The 17656-nt window shown below is 40.9% G+C and overlaps 1 protein-coding gene across 3 annotated transcripts in view; it reads right to left on the bottom strand.

The window, feature by feature from the left end:
• LOC128698847 (uncharacterized) overlaps positions 1-17443 on the bottom strand; it is a 69546-nt gene extending 52103 nt beyond the window's left edge. Inside the window, exons 1-2 of one of the 3 annotated variants that reach the window (XM_070087258.1) lie at positions 17276-17443; positions 2534-2620 (exon numbers count right to left, since the gene is read on the bottom strand). The gene's annotated coding sequence lies outside the window, so the exon portion shown is untranslated. Of the gene's footprint in view, positions 1-2533; positions 2621-16332; positions 17207-17275 lie in introns of those variants that run through there. The other 2 variants (XM_070087242.1, XM_070087249.1) reach the window with 2 other exon arrangements.
• Between the last annotated feature and the right edge of the window lie 213 nt (positions 17444-17656).

Here is a 17656-nt window from a genome sequence, read left to right as displayed (position 1 = left end):
TCTTGTGTCAGTGAATCTGCTGAAGTAGCACAGTTGTTTGGCTTTCTTTATTACTTTGGTGAGAAATGTTGAATATTGTTTAAGAATATCTTTGTGTATTAAGCCCTGTCTATATTGCTTTTCATATTGGTGTTTCTTATCAATGGATTTCAGAATGATGCTGGTTAGCCATGGGCAACTAAGCCGTTTATTCATGATCTGTTTTGTTTTTATAGGACAATGTTTGTTGTATAGTCTAAGTATTTTGTTAAGAAAAATGTCTGTCCAACCGTCAATACCATTGGTATTGGAGAATTCTGTAGGCCAGTCAACAGTCTCTAGGTCTGCTGTGAAATTCCTTATTGTGGCCTCATCATGGAGTCTAAATGAAACTTTGTTGTATTCGAGTGGTGGCTTACTAATGTTTGTTAAGAGGAAGGTTGGGTAGTGGTCAGTAGTGCTGTCTGTGATTATCCCTGATTTAAAGGGGGCTAGTATATTGGTCCATATGTGGTCTATTATGGTTGTACTTGTCTCAGTCAGCCTGGTTGGTTTAGTTATTGTTGGTATGAGAAGTGTGTTGTTCATATTGTTGATGAAATCAGTTACAGTCTGATCATCTGGTAGGCCAAGGTTGATATTGAAGTCTCCAGCTAAGAGAAGGTGGTGCATGTTCACTTGTCTGTTTGTATTAGTGACTTTAGATTCTCACTGAAATTTGGGATGTTTGTGTGGGGTATCTGGTATATGGCACCGATTGTTATAGGTGTCTTGAGGTTTTTTACAGTAAAATGAGCAAAAATGTATTCCTCATATTCATGACTAAAGCAATTAGTGCTAATACAAGATAGTTGTTTAGAGTAATAGATTGCAGTACCACCCCCAACTTGGTATGGTCTGCAGTTGTGGATTGCTGTGTATCCTGGTAGTGGGTAGATATCTATTGTGTCCTGCTTAAGCCAGGTCTCAGTAAGAATAATGCAGGAGAAGGGTGTCTTTAGTGACTCAAGGAGTGCCAGGAGGTCATCATAGTGTTTGCTTAAGGACCTGATGTTGTAGTTAAGAACTGATAGACTTTGAGCAGTGTTCAGGATAATGCTGGCTTGTGATGCTGTGTAATAAAGGCATTTACTTTCCAATAAGTTTGGATTGTGTGTTAGATTATGGAGGTTTAGATCAAGGTCAATGTGATCATTCATCTTTTAGGTTTAAATAGTGGTTGTTTATATCCTGTATTATGTGGTGAGTTCTAATACTGATTTCTGTAGTGGTGGGAGGTTTGGATAAGTATACCGCTAAAGCACTTTGGTCATATAGAGTATAGCCACTAATAAACATAATGAAATTGATATTGTCAATGTGTTGTGCTAGAATGAGCTAAAGTACAACTAGGTATAAACTAATACTATAAAAAACAAAAACAAATTACAAGTGGCACCAGACTCACTCTTGTAATTGCACTAAGGTCTAATATAATGAATTTAGTGTTGTCTATGTACAGTAAGGCCCCGCTTTACGGCGTTTCGCCTTACAGCGTTCTGCTAATACAGCGATGTCAAATTATGTCCAAAATTTGCTATACGGCAAGGCAAGCGGTTTCAAATACCGTGCCCCTCACCCGGCTTGTTTACATTTTCCGTGATCACATCTATTGTCAGGAAATTTTCCAAAATTTCAAGTGTTTTAAAGTTACTGCATATTTTATATGTACTCTGATAATTATACTTATGTGTACCTGTACCTAAATATACTTACACACTGTGCTGGTGTGTAGGTACACATTAAAATCGCTAAGACTCTCTCTGCTCATGACGCCAATACTACGTGATAATAATCACTCTTGGGCACACTGTTTTATTTTACATCAATAAAGGCATTTTCATTAATCCATCTATGATATTTTCCTCAAAATTATATATGAAACCCATTACAAAGCAGATAAACATGTTACATACACTCACAGAATAAAAATTGATGTAAATATGAGATTTGTTTACAAAGCAGCTGTGTAGGTAGTGTCGGAAGAATTACCTTTTCTCTAGTCAAACACTGGGGGGTAACTGTAGAAAAATATTCTAAACCCTTGTGGGTTTAGTGCTTTTTATTATTATTATTATTATTATTATTATTATTATTATTATTATTATTATTATTATTATTATTATTATTATTATTATTATTATTATTATTATTATTATTATTATTAATAATAATAATAATAATAATAATAATAATAATAATAATAATAATAATAATAATAAAATATTATTATTATTATTGTTATTATTATTATTATCTTCATTCACTCTAAAAATGGTGTGTTGCTGTTTGTTTATTCTGAACTAACTTGTACAACTTGTACACAATGTAAGAGCATTTGTATTGTGAGGTAATTATTATTATAATAAAAAAATATAATAAAAAAATATTGAGGTAAATGTTTTACAAACTCTTACAAATGGACGTGAATGAACTAAAAGTAGACACATATTAATACGCATTTATTTCGCCTGACCAAGTGATCGTCCACTACCTGTTCAGTTTGTGTTCTTACATTGTCTCAATTCTGTATCTCGTTCTGTCTCTCGTTTACTCTTTCGTTAACCAGTTGGCGCTCATTGACGATGGCGTCTAAGGTTAGCTGTAATAAAAAGAGAAGTCGTAAGCCTCTTGCTTTAAGTGCCAAGTTAGAGGATGATGGTGTGCCATTATGATTTTATTCAATAAACACCCTGCCACTCATCTCTCACATATTAATATTAATATTTTAAGGTAAGTAATAAGTGTACTCTGTGTGTATCATACCTTTTATTGTGTTTTTAATGCCTATTTATATTGCTAACTTAATATAAGTTAGTGTAAATTTGTTGTCTGGCATTTATTGCATATTTTATGTGTGCTCTGATAATAATACTTGTGGAGCTGTGTGGTAGCTGGGTGGAGGGACAACATTACGTTTTCTCTGCTCAGCCATCAGAGAAAACGTTTATGAATCTGCGTTTGGCCCAGCCACTCCCCCACTCCACTTTTGTTTACAATTTTCGGCATGAATTATTCATTACTTCTACCTTCGTTTATGATGGCATCTAAAGGTAGTTGTTAGAAATGATTAAATTCAGTGAACAAGACATATCGATGTTAATAATATGGCTCTGGGCCACAGTGTAGGTAGCCGGTAGGTGTAGCCCAGGCGGGCTACACCTACCGGCTACCTACACTGACTTTCTACAAATAAATACTACTCACCTCTCTTCCTATATTAAGACTACACATATTTTAAGGTAAATAATGAGTGTACTGTATATGTATTTTACCTCTCTGGGATGTTTTAAATATCGTATATTAAGTATGAGACTGGGAGCCAGTGCTACCTACACCTGGGTACCTGGACCTGACTTCCTACAAATAAGTACTGCTCACCTCTGTCCCTACATTAAGATTACAAATACTTTAAGATAAGTAATGAATTTACTGTAAATGTATTTTACTTTGTGTGTTTTTAATGCCTAGTTCTATTACTAACTTATATAATTTAGTGTAAACCTGTTGTCTGGCATTTATATGCATTTATAAATGGAAAAAAAATGGCGTTCTGCCTTCCGGGGATGTCTGCTTTCCGGCGACAGCCTGGAACCTAGCCCGCCGTATAAGTGGGGCCCTACTGTATTGAGCTAGAATGAGCTAAAGTATAACTAGGTATAGTTAGTTTAGGTGTTGTCTATGTATTGAGCTAGAATGAGCTAAAGTACAACTAGGTATAAACTTATAATATAAAAATACAAATTAAAATTGTACTTGCAATTGCACTAGGGTCTGATATAGGTTGTTAACAAGATCAAGAGTATAACTAGATTTAAATTGACAAAATGAAATTCACAAATTAAAGTACCAAAAGAATAATAAGTAAAAAATAACAGCCCCAGGCCAGACTCGTGGAACTCGGTGTTCATTAAAAACTGCAAGAAACCCCTCTCACGGGCCCTAAGGAGCTTAGACACAGGCGAGATTTCACAGTCACTAAAAACAACAGATATAGCCCCACTCCATAAAGGTGGCAGCAAAGCAGTAGCTAAGAACTATAGACCAATAGCTTTAAATAACAAAAAGGCACAATACCGTGACTGGAACGAAACACAAATAACCCGCACATAAAAGACAGAAGCTTACGACGACGTTTCGGTCCGACTTGGACCATTGACAAAGTCACACTAACAGAGGAGGAGCAGAACGGCTATATATAGGCAGGAAGAGGTGGAGGTAGTAGTAGTGGTAGTAGTAGTAGTAGTAGTAGTACAAGAATTGTATATAATACCGACAGGATGAAATGACACATGCACAACACCCGGGCATCCCCACCGTAGACGTTTCGCCATCCATCCAGCCACTGGATGGCGAAACGTCCACAACAAAGACAACCAGACGCCGCACATGTGTCTAATTTCATCAGTAGATGTAGTAGAAGAAGAAGAGGTAGTAGTAGTGGTAGTGGTAGAAGTGGGAAATAAGGAAGACGAGCCAGTCAAATACAAAGGAAGGGGAGCACTGCAAGAGAGCTAGAAACCCACAGGGAGAGAGCAAGCGCACCGAGGTGCGTGAAAGGGGAAGTGGTGAAATAAAATAAAGAAGGAACAGAAACACGAGACAGGAGAGAGAAAGACAACCCAGAGGAGAAAAGGAGAGAGGAAAGGGGAAGAGGAAGAAGAAAAAAAGAAGAAGAAGAAAAAATGAGGATTCAGGTTAAGTCACGGGTGTTCTGAAGTTTGGAGCATTTTACAATGTAGTGGGAGAGGAAGGCATCTACAGAGACGAAGCCAGGGCTAAGGTTCATACAAGGAAAGTTGTGTATAAGAGAGGATTCAACTAAACTATACACAACTTTCCTTGTATGAACCTTAGCCCTGGCTTCGTCTCTGTAGATGCCTTCCTCTCCCACTACATTGTAAAATGCTCCAAACTTCAGAACACCCGTGACTTAACCTGAATCCTCATTTTTTCTTCTTCTTCTTTTTTTCTTCTTCCTCTTCCCCTTTCCTCTCTCCTTTTCTCCTCTGGGTTGTCTTTCTCTCTCCTGTCTCGTGAACACCAGTTTCCTCATTCCCGGTTTTCTCAGCCTCCTCACCCATTCAAAACACTCCCGCCACCCGCTCCCCCAGCTCGACCCCCACCCCCCTGCACATCTGCGCAGGCGCAGCGGGAACCCAGCTGATTCCATTAAAAATGCAAATACATCTTGACCCAAATCAGCACCTTTTAAACACTTATTAGACACTATAGCTTCGGAAATTAAATAATTTCCACACTGCGGCCGGGCGGAAGTCGTTGTTAGACGACTTAAATTGCGTCTTCCTCCAGGAGACGATTCCAGCCCTCTCTAGATTGCGCTGCTGTTTTCCTAGTGGGTCTTACTACAGTTTCTTCTTGCATTACCCGGTCAGTGTCTTCAATATCACTCGTGTCACTTTCCCTTAGATTTCCATCGGCACTGGATTGAACACCATTTAATTCTAAGGGAATTAATTTATTAATGGTACGCAAACTTTCCTGACCACGACACAACACTTTGACGTTTCTGACAACACCTTGTGCATCTGGGTATAATGTAACTACCTTGCCCAGAGGCCACAATGTTCGATGTTGTTCAGTATCAATTAACACAATGTCACCTGGTTGAATGTTCTGTCGGTTTACTGCCTCTGGCGCACCATAAAAGTGTTCACATAGTGTAAGAAGATATTCTTTATGCCACACATCAGACCAATGAATAATTACCTTATTTAACATCTTGAACTTATCACTCAACACAGTCACGTTATTGTAATCCTCATCACTTCCCTCGGGATTATCTCTATAGATAGGTGCAGCTTCTAACCTTTGTCCACATATTAGGTGAGAGGGAGTCAGTATCTCCGCGTCAGGAGTGTCGCTCATGTATGACAGAGGGCGATTGTTCACCCGATTCTCTGCCTCCACCAACACTGCACGGAATTCCTCCAAATCAATTCTCTTCCTGTGTAGCACCTTACGAAGACATCTTTTCACTGTACCTATCATTCTTTCGTACAGTCCTCCCTGCCAAGGGGCTCTGGGAGTAATAAATTTCCAGACACACCCTCGCTGGGTCAACAAAGACTGTACATCATCACTCTTATTTAATTTCATCAAGTGTTGAGCACCCGCTACAAAATTGGTGGCATTATCTGAGATCATCAATCTTGGACAGGATCGTCTAGCTGCAAATTTCCGGAACAGCTGTATGAACTGTTCTGCAGACAAGTCCTGAGCCACTTCTAGATGAACAGCCCTAGTAGCTGTACAAGTAAATAGACATACATACACCTTCAAGGGGACACCATCTGAAGTACCTGTTAAAATGATTGGCCCACTATAGTCCACTCCGGTCACATCAAATGGTTTTACCAACTGCACGCATTCCTTGGGCAATGGTGGAGGACCTGGGTACATGTAGGTTCTGGCATCCACCCGGCGACATATTACACACGACTTGATAACCCTTTTTACACTTTGCCGTCCTTGTGGAATCCAGAAGGTTTCCCGAATACAGTTTAAGGTATCCTGTACCCCACCGTGCATCACGTTATTATGGGCATTAAAGACAATCAAGGTGGTCAGGTGATGAGTTTTGGGCAGCAAGATAGGGTGCTTAGCATATTCCCCCAATTCAGCATTTTGTAATCTGCCTCTGCACCTGATTACATCATCCTCTAAATATAGCCCCAGCTTTTCTATTATTGAGCCTTTCACAATTTTCCCGTCCATCATGAATTTAATCTCATCCCTGTAGGTTTCTTCTTGTACCCTCTGTAGCCAGTATTTCAGGGGATGGGGAAAATTATGTGAGATATTCATCTTACTTATAAATTTAAACACTAACCTTGTCACACTAATTAGCTTAGGTAAGGAAGAATACCTATTCATATCAATGGCTAAGGAGGGACTACTGACTGGAGCGGTGCTCACCGTAATTTCGACAGGAGCAATATGTGCCTTTTGCACCGGCCAGTTAATTTTGTCCACCAGCCAACTTGGCCCTTTAAACCACGATAAAGCACTCACAAATTTTTCATAAGTCAAGCCTCGAGACAAGAAGTCAGCTGGATTCTCGTCACCAGGAATGTGATTAAAGGTTAACATATGCTGACCCAAACTGTTATATTTCTCCTGCATTTGATTGATTTCAGCGACTCTGTTTTGTACATACACAATCTTACTGTTACCATTACGAATCCATTGTAAGGATACCTCGTTATCAGACCAAATTACGGTGTCGCTGATATTTATCTCTCGCAATTTATTTCTTATATAATTGGCTAATTTGACACCTACATAAATGGCCGTTAATTCCAACTGAGGTAAGGTGCGTGATTTGATTGGAGCCACCTTAGCCTTAGACATAACAAGAGAAATGGCACTATTACATTGAAGGTAAGCGACTGCTCCATATGCTAATTTCGAAGCATCGCAAAAAATGTGGAGTACCTTTTCTACATCTTGACTGGCCACATTACGTGGGAACTCCAACATTGGTAATTTTACATATTCACCTATTAGTTCTTCCCACCTTTCAACAAATTCCTCAGGTAGGGTTTCATCCCAAGCACACTTAAGCTTCCATGCTTCTTGTATCAACAATTTTCCTCTTATGGTAAGTGGGGACACTAAGCCTAGTGGATCGAAGCATTTTGAAACTTCCGCAAGTAAGACTCTCTTGGTTAATTTATTGGGCATGCTGTAGTTATTAGACTTTAACGATAACAAGTCTCCCTCTGTGTTCCAAGTCAGTCCCAGCACATTACTATATTTGGACACTTCAACTCCAGGGTTGTCTTTATTTATTTGAACCCTTAAACTGGACGAATTACTGTTCCATTCCCTCAGGGGCATATTTGCACCTTGCATTATTTCATTAGCCCCTGCGTATATGCTCATTAGTTCCTCTTCAGTAGACGTCACCCCCAGGAAATTGTCCACATAAAATTGTTTACCCATTACTCCACTCAGTGGACCACCCGTACGCTTAAGGTGTGCATTTATCGTTGCCTGGAGTAGGAACGGACTGGAGGTAGCACCAAACAATACACTCCTGAAGCGAAAAGTCTTCAGGGGACTAAGTGGGTCACTAGGATTCTCGGGCCATAAGAACCTAGTGCAATCCCGGTCAGCCTCCTGCAGACCCACTCTCAGGAAAGCTTTACTTATGTCCGCCGTAAAGGCATAATTCTTAACCCTGAAGTTTAATAGTATGTCTCCCAGTTTTTCCGTCAACGACGGACCTGTCATCAAACAGTCATTCAAACTAGGTACACTTTTATTACTCCTGGCACTACAATTAAACACAATCCTCAGAGGAGTGGTCTTAGAATCCTTCTTCACTCCGTGATGTGGCAAATAGTGACCATAAATCTGGGCTTGCTCGGGAGGTACCTCCTCTATGAATTTATTATTTAACTGCTCATTAATTATATCATCGTAAGCAGTCAACAGTTCTGGTGTCTTGCTCAATTCGTGGAGCTGAGCCTTTAATTGTCCATACGGCATCCGGTAATTAGTTGGTAGGTCTGGATGGTTCAGCTTCCACGGAAGTCTCACCCAGTATTGTCCAGATTCAAATTTAACATCCTTCTGGTATTGTTCTTGAGTAAAGGAATCATCTGGACTTTCTTCATTTACATTGATCCCTATGCTGTCCAATTCCCATAATTTATACACAGGTTCAACTTCATCCTCTATTGAAGTATATTTATACTGGGGTGATACTTCATGAGTAAGACACACCGTAACTGTATTTATGGCTTCCTCCAGTCATTCATTATCAGTACGAGGAAGCCTGCCATACATCACATGACCTCCTGCGGTCCTTAGAAGGGTGACTCCACATTTCTTTGTCATACCCTTTACAAAGGTGGCATAATGGTCACTACCTATCAAAATATCTATTGGCCCCACAGAATCATTATTTATACCAGAAGGTGCCAAATTTACCTTACTTGAAAGCCTTTCAGTAGCGTTACCAAGCCCTATTGTAGATATTTTCTCTGGGAGCCTATCCACAATTACGGCATTAATACGTTTTCTCTCATTGCCCAGCCTGACAGTTACATAAACAGTGTCGTATGACTGGGCCTTCTTATTCGAGAGAAAGCCAGATAGCTTGAGTATAGCAGGATCTCCCATTTGTACCTTCATCCCATTAAGGCAGTTACGTTTTATGAAGGTACGTTGTGATCCCTGATCCAGTAATGCTGTTACAGTTTTGGATTTACGCCGTTTATCATTAATCACCACATCCAACACAGGCAAAGCTACCTCAGCTAGGCCATCATTACCGACGTTAGCTGCAATCTTTACGTTGGCTACTGTTGTGTCCGGGTTATTATCACTATCAGTACTATTGTTACCATCATTACGATTAGATCCGCCCTTACACATAGCTATGTGGTGTCTTCCCTTGTTACACTGATAACAATAGTGCAAGTTAGCACGGCAATCCCTTACATTATGATTTCCTAGACACCTGATACATCTAGCAAGCTCTTCCAATCTTTCCACTTTAACATCCCATGAATTATAGGCATTACAGTTCTTAGAGAAATGAGTACCGTTGCAGAAGATACAATCTCTCCTTTCTTTGCCTGACCTCTTATCAACTGGGCTACCCTTATTGTGGTACTTCCTCCTCTTGCTTGGATGTGGAGAACCACTATTACTGGCCCCTGTCACTTGATACATGCCTACGTAACCCCGTGTAGTAGGTGACTTAGGATTATTGATATTAGGATAAGGTTTCCCTTTGTGGAACTTGACAGGTGCACTGGGGTCTGTAGACGTGGTATTCCTAGAGGTAATGGGTTGGCTGGTCTGCAGTTGGACAATTAGCTCTTGCAGTCCCACTCTTATTTCTTCCAACCCGAAGTAACCCTTGTGATATCTGTTAGATAACCACTCTACGGTCTTGTGGTTCAATTTATTCTGAATCAAGGCACTCAACAACCACTCTGCTCCCTCCAGATCATATTTATTACTCAAGGTCTTAAGAGTGCTTTCTAGTTTGATCCTAAATTGCTGTAAGCTGTTGCAGTTGTGATCTGGAGTCTTCAAACTAGCCAAATTAGCTACTAGGCCCAGCCTACTTTGCTCCAAGTTACCGTAAGTGACCTCCAACAAGTCAACTGCCTCACTATAGGAGTCATCTACATTTGGGAATGCTTGTATGAGAACATGCGCATCTCCCCTTACTTGTCCCTTTAAATAGCATAATTTGGTAACACTTGCAAGATCACTCCTATCATGTAAGACTGCTTTAAAGATAGACCAAAACTCCTCCCAGTGTTCTCCCGGATTAAACACAGGCATACATAATTCTGGGAGTTTTGGTAGACGCCTCTGACTTTCCTTACTAGGTTGACCAACAACATTGTTTACACCCTTTACCTTCTCCAAAGCCTTAGTTTTGCAGGACACAATGTTGTCCTCCACTTCATAATGTTGATCCAGCAGCCACTCCCTTTCAGCATCATCTGCACAATTCTCTAGCAGCTCTTTTTCATAGTCTTTAAACCACAATCTATATGACTCATGTCTATTTCCTAAGGCATCTAGGTGTAGCTTTAATTCATCAGGGTTTACCGTTTCTTGTCTCATTAACTCTATACACTTGTTGTATGATTTAGTAACATGACCCTTCCGAGCTTGTAGTGACGCTTTCTTTGCTTTGGCATCCATGGACTTGCCAGCCGCACTAACTTCCTCAGACCCAGCCATGGTTAGGGAATTAATAATCACCCATTATACAACTTAAGTATACACCTTGTGAGAGTAATTCTTGCACTTTACTCTTGTATAAATCCTAGCCACCCATGTGCTGGTAATTAATTGGGCTAATTATCCTCCACCACACGACCGATTAAATTTGTGTACCCTATACCCACTTCCTTCAATCAGTCACTTAATTATTAAGTAATTAATTCAATTAATTTTTTACTGATTGCATCCGGTTCAGGAAGGACCAGCGGGCAGATGTGGAAAATTTTATAGATTGCTTATCTGTATGTACCTCAACGTTATATACATACAAGTAATCTCATTGGGAGACAACCATATTGTTTACCGTAGTCACTCCGTGTAGACATGTGAGAAAACTTAACCACCTCTGGTCACTACAGGTGGCCCCTCGACCCTCACAATCTTATCCACATCTATCCGAGACCAGTATAAATTGGGTAGCACCCTCAAGCACGGCGCTACTAATTAATTATGGACTGTATAGATTATATTAGTTTAGCTGAATGAAGGGGGGGGGGGGGGGGGGTAGGATACACATGGACACATCCATCAAGGAAAAACATTTGTACATAATCCCACCACTTACCAGATGTTCTCTGGTGGTCACTTGATGTAGCTGGATCACTCATAACCTATCCAATTACAAGATACCTAACTGGCCAGCATCAGTCTGCTATAACTAGAAAGGTTACTTAACTGTGGGTGATTGATACTCCTTATTTCCTCCATTCCCCATCTCATTTCGATGTCCTGCTACACCAACATGGTTCTTATTCCGGCAGGACGAGGTATCCGTCGGTTTGTCCCGGTTCAGAAGTCGTGATTCCATAAGACTTCATTATCCCCGGTACGAGAGTCACACGTTCACTCGGAGCGGGGCGATCTATTTCAAATCCCGCATTCTCTTAACTCAATGTTATTATCACTGATTACATTACCATTCACAAGACGATTTAATGTCTCATAACTATTATACACATTAGAGGTCACTCCATTAAGATCTGAGGCCAATGAGCGAGGATTAACACACGGGTATTTCCCCTGGACACACACCATGGCCGTGCACCTGCCACCCCGTCGAACATTATTCACTAATTTTACCACCCCTTTACAGTGGTCCCGTAAATCACGTTCCCTCACTCTTCACTAGAGACAGTCTCGACACTTCCTATTATGAATTGAGGCCTATATTGATCCTTAGGCCGCTGTGAACACCAGTTTCCTCATTCCCGGTTTTCTCAGCCTCCTCACCCATTCAAAACACTCCCGCCACCCGCTCCCCCAGCTCGACCCCCACCCCCCTGCACATCTGCGCAGGCACAGCAGGAACCCAGCTGATTCCATTAAAAATGCAAATACATCTTGACCCAAATCAGCACCTTTTAAACACTTATTAGACACTATAGCTTCGGAAATTAAATAATTTCCACAATGGTTTCAGAGCAGGTCGCTCCTGCCTTTCACAACTGCTTGACCACCATGATATGGTCCTAGATGCACTGGAAAACAAACAGAATGCGGATGTAGTATACACAGACTTTGCAAAAGCCTTTGACAAGTGCGACCATGGTGTAATAGCACACAAAATGCGTGCTAAAGGGATAACCGGCAAAGTAGGCAGATGGATCTTCAACTTTCTAACCAATCGCACACAAAGAGTAGTGGTAAACAGAGTTAAATCAGATGCTGTTTACCACTACTCTTTGTGTGCGATTGGTTAGAAAGTTGAAGATCCATCTGCCTACTTTGCCGGTTATCCCTTTAGCATGCATTTTCTGTGCTATTACACCATGGTCGCACTTGTCAAAGGCTTTTGCAAAGTCTGTGTATACTACATCTGCACAGTACTCGCACAAGGCACAGTACTCGCACCTATCCTGTTCCTTATTCTCATATCAGACATAGACAGAGATGTAAACCACAGCACTGTATCATTTTTTGCAGACGATACTAGGATCTGCATGAGAGTGTCATCCATTGAGGACACGGCAAAACTCCAAGAAGATACAAACCAAGTTTTCCAATGGGCAACAGAGAACAATATGATGTTCAATGAAGACAAATTCCAACTACTCCGTTATGGAAAACTGGAGGAAATAATAACTAGAACTGAGTATACTACAAACTCCAATCACACAATAGAGAGGAAAAGTAATGTGAAGGACCTGGGTGTGGTAATGTCCGAAAACCTCACCTTCAAGGACCACAACAATGCCACTATCACATCTGCTAGGAAACTGATAGGATGGATAATGAGAACATTCAAGACAAGAGATGCTAAGCCAATGATGATCCTTTTTAAATCACTTATTCTTTCTAGGCTGGAATATTGCTGTACATTAACATCCCCATTCAAGGCAGGTGAAATTGCAGAGCTAGAGAATGTACAGAGAACCTTTACTGCACATATAAGTTCCATCAAACACCTTAACTACTGGGAGCACCTGGAAGCACTTGACTTGTACTCACTAGAGCGCAGGCGAGAGAGATATATCGTAATCTACACCTGAAAGATTCTGGAGGGACTGGTCCCTAATATGCACACAGCAATCACCCCATATGAAAGCAAAAGACTTGGCAGGCGATGCAACATACCCCCAGTGAAAAGTAGGGGCGTCACTGGTATACTAAGAGAAAACACAATAAGTGTCCAGGGCCCAAGACTGTTCAACAGCCTCCCACCAGCAATAAGGGGCATTACGGGAAGACCCCTGGTTGTCTTCAAGAGGGAGCTGGACAAATACCTAAAGATGGTGCCGGATCAGCCGGGCTGTGGTTCGTACGTTGGATTACGTGCAGCCAGCAGTAACAGCCTCGTTGATCAGGCCCTGATCCACCGGGAGGCCTGGTCATGGACCGCGCCGCAGGGGCGTTGATCCCCAGAATGCCCTCCAGGTAGACTCCAGGTAGGCAATGACTTGATTATAATATGATAATAAGATGGTAGACAGGTACACAGGTACAAAGGTTGGAGTTGAATATACAAACTTGAAAATTTGGCAACAAAATGTTATGAAAAGTATAAGATAATGATTAATTTACAAAAATAAAATTGACTGGTAGTAAACATGGTATTTAATAAAATTTTAGTAAGTAATAATGTCAGCATAGTTGCTGATCCCTGTGTTATATAGCATAGCATATTAGTATCATCCATGTGCTTTAGATAGGAGATCCCTTGTAGGCCTGTGACTTTGTGTGACGTCACGGGATGCGCATGTGTATGCTCGTACCTCTGCCCCAGTCTCACTCGGCGCAGACACCCAGGCGAAGACAGGCAAGGCACCGGGCTCCAGTTCCCATCATCTCAGTCTGACAATATATCGTAACCATCCAACAAGTGTGTCTACTTCAACCAAACCATTTGCACCACACAAAGCTTGCAAGAGTTGCATCAGTAAGCTCCAAATGTAGTCAGTTGGAAAACTTAAATGTATGCCATTTTGAGTACCAATGGTATAGCGGGAGCAGATGAACTACCGTAGTGACAGCTACTTTTGTATGGCTAAAGTAGCTGGATTCAACAAGAAGACACATGGGGATGCCATACAAAGCAGATGAAAGGAGACTCTTCATTGATGCTTCTAAAAGAAGTTTAATGACTGTACTTCTCTACAATAGTAACACAGCTGTATCTGTGCCAGTTGGCCATAGTGTCCAAATGTCAGAAACTTACGCAGATATGAAGACACTAATATCTGCAATCAAGTACCAGAATCATAATTTTCTCATATGTAATGATTTAAAAGTTATTGCTCTCCTACTAGATCTTCAAGGCGGATACACCAAGCATCCCTGATTTCTGTGTCTTTGGGATACTAGGGCAGACAGCCAGCACTATGAACAAAAAGACTGGCCACCAAGAACCAGCTTCTTACCCGAAAATCACAACGTGAAAACTGTGCCACTAGTTGACCCCAAGAAAATTCTGCTGCCACCACTCCACATCAAATTAGGGCTTATGAAAAATTTTATGAAGACCTTGAACAAGAATGGAACCGCTTTCAGGTGCCTGGAGTCAAAGTTTCCTCGTATAAGTGAAGGCAAGCTAAAGGCAGGAATCTTTGGTGGCCCTCAGATTCGAAAATTGATGAAGGACAAGCATTTTGATGAAGCATTAGCAGATGTTGAGGTGAATGCCTGGTTTTCATTCAAGCAGACTGTCCACAACTTCCTGGGAAACAAGCGCTCCCCCGAATATGAAGAAAATGATCCCAGACCTGATTTCAAGTTTCCAACAACTTGGGTCAAGAATGAGTGTGAAGATGCACTTTTTGCACTCACATCTAGACTGCTTTCCCAACAATTGTGGCGACTACATCGAGGAACAAATAAAGCGGTTCCATCAGGATATTTGCACCATGGAAACTTGATACCAGGGCAAATGGAATGTCAGCATGATGACAGATTACTGCTAGTTATTGAAACATAATGGTCTCGATGCACAGCACAATCAAAAATCAAAGCAGTCCTCCTTCCTTTGATTCAATATGTAGGCTAACCATTAGGAACATTTATTTTTAAATAATATCATTTGATTTGATTCATGTTTATATGGAATTCATATGTTCTTAAAACTAACAGAATGTGCTTTTTATGATTACTTGCCTATGTTTAATATATTAACAATTTATTAAAAATTCACATTTTTGTCATTAATTTGTATTTTATTCAAAATCTTTACATGATAGAGCAAAATGGTTTAGTTATTTACAGTCAGAAGCTCAAGAATATGCAAGATCACAACCATGAATAAAAATAAAAATTAAAAACATTCCAAATACAGACCAGTGTTATTTATCTCCTTTAAGATGTTACTGGGTTTTTTGTTTTATTTCTTTCTTTTCCTTCCTCATCCTGTATTTTTGTTTCATAACTCAAGAACACATCAACCAGCCACCTTCAAATTTTGAGCTCTTGTGTACGTCAACAAGACCCAGACTGCTGGAAGTACTGGCACATGTAGGTGCTCCCTGACCATGGTTGTTGAACAATGGTTGTTGAACCATGGTTGTTGAACCATGGTTGTTGAACCATGGTTGTTGAACCATGCACCACTGGCTGGGATAACTTCCAAAACCATCAGTGGCCTAGTCTCCAATGTTCAGAAAAACTGCCTCATATTTCGACGATTGCAAATTTGTCAATATAATAAATTAGCTAAAAAACTTGGAGCCATTGATATCATTGTCATAACTGGAGAATGTATCTTCTGATCGGCCTCCAACATTATTGATGATGTATTCTAGAAAGACGATAACGCATAAGTTTAGTCTGGGTAGCTGCAAATTTGAAATTTTACTGAAATCGTCAAAAAGCTGGGAATCACTGGAATTACATTAATTGCTGGAGGATGCCTTTTCTAATCGGCTTCAAACTTTCAGTGTTGGTGAGCGTTATTATAATAAATCTTGGCATTCACTTTGATCTGTGTAAATTTCGTCTTCACATCTCTACTGTTCCTGCCTACTTTCTGTATTGGACTGAAGAAGCCTACTGTGTAGGCGAAACGTTTCGGAATAAAGTTGTCTAACTGTTGCATATGTGTCTTACCTAACAACCTGTCGGTATTGTATACCATTTTGATGAACCGTTCTTGTAGGTGTTGGTTGAACCGTTCTTGTGGGTGTTGGCTGAACCGTTCCTGTGGGTGTTGGCTGAACCGTTCTTGTGGGTGTTGGTTGAACCGTTCTTGTGGGTGTTGGTTGAACCGTTCTTGTGGGTGTTGGCTGAACCGTTCTTGTGGGTGTTGGTTGAACCGTTCTTGTGGGTGTTGGTTGAACCGTTCTTGTGGGTGTTGGCTGAACCGTTCTCGTGGGTGTTGGTTGAACCGTTCTTGTGAGTGTTGGTTGAACCGTTCTTGTGGGTGTTGGTTGAACCGTTCTTGTGGGTGTTGGTTGAACCGTTCTTGTGGGTGTTGGTTGAACCGTTCTTGTGGGTGTTGGCTGAACCGTTCTTGTGGGTGTTGGTTGAACCGTTCTTGTGGGTGTTAGCTGAACCGTTCTTGTGGGTGTTGGCTGAACCGTTCTTGTCTGTGTTGGTTGAACCGTTCTTGTGGGTGTTGGTTGAACCGTTCTTGTAGGTGTTGGTTGAACCGTTCTTGTGGGTGTTGGCTGAACCGTTCTTGTGGGTGATAGTTGAACCGTCCTTGTGGGTGTTGGTTGAACCGTTCTTGTGGGTGTTGGTTGAACCGTTCTTGTAGGTGTTGGTTGAACCGTTCTTGTGGGTGTTGGCTGAACCGTTCTTGTGGGTGATAGTTGAACCGTCCTTGTGGGTGTTGGTTGAACCGTCTGGCAAGAATACCAATGTCGTCTATGTATTTAACCAAGTGAAGTAAAATCTCACTAAACCCGTCGTCCTCCACGTGTTCATTTACACGTCTGGACTATATATATATATCATTTTCTCTCCTCTGTCAGGCACCTGATAAGGAACAATGTTGAGTGAAACGTTGTATAAATGAAGGACTGATTATTTATGTATTACCGAAACTCACCGGTAGTAAAGCTGCCCAAGTGTTGTATATACAATTCCTTCACGAACTTGTCAGTACTGAATACCAATAAAACTAAAATAAAGGACTCCGCTGCATTTAGAAAAACGGTTGAGAAATATGGATTAAAACTCAGAATCCGTGACAACAGAAGCAGCAAGTGTTCAGAAACCCAAGAGTCCGGCACGTCACCCCGATTCATCGGCCAATCACAGTCCAGGAACTGAATAACTTGTGTTCTCATTGGCTGCTTGGCACGGTTACCATCGTTACCGAAGTGTCATAAGCCGTCTCTCAGGGAGCTACAGTGTTGTCATTTTAAGAACCAATCAGATATACTCTTTCTCATTAAAGCGCGTTCTTATTGGTAACTTTTTTAGCTTA

Source organism: Cherax quadricarinatus, chromosome 2 (assembly GCF_038502225.1).
Source record: "Cherax quadricarinatus isolate ZL_2023a chromosome 2, ASM3850222v1, whole genome shotgun sequence".
NCBI lineage: Eukaryota > Metazoa > Arthropoda > Malacostraca > Decapoda > Parastacidae > Cherax > Cherax quadricarinatus.
This window is presented reverse-complemented; position numbering and strand designations above follow the sequence as displayed.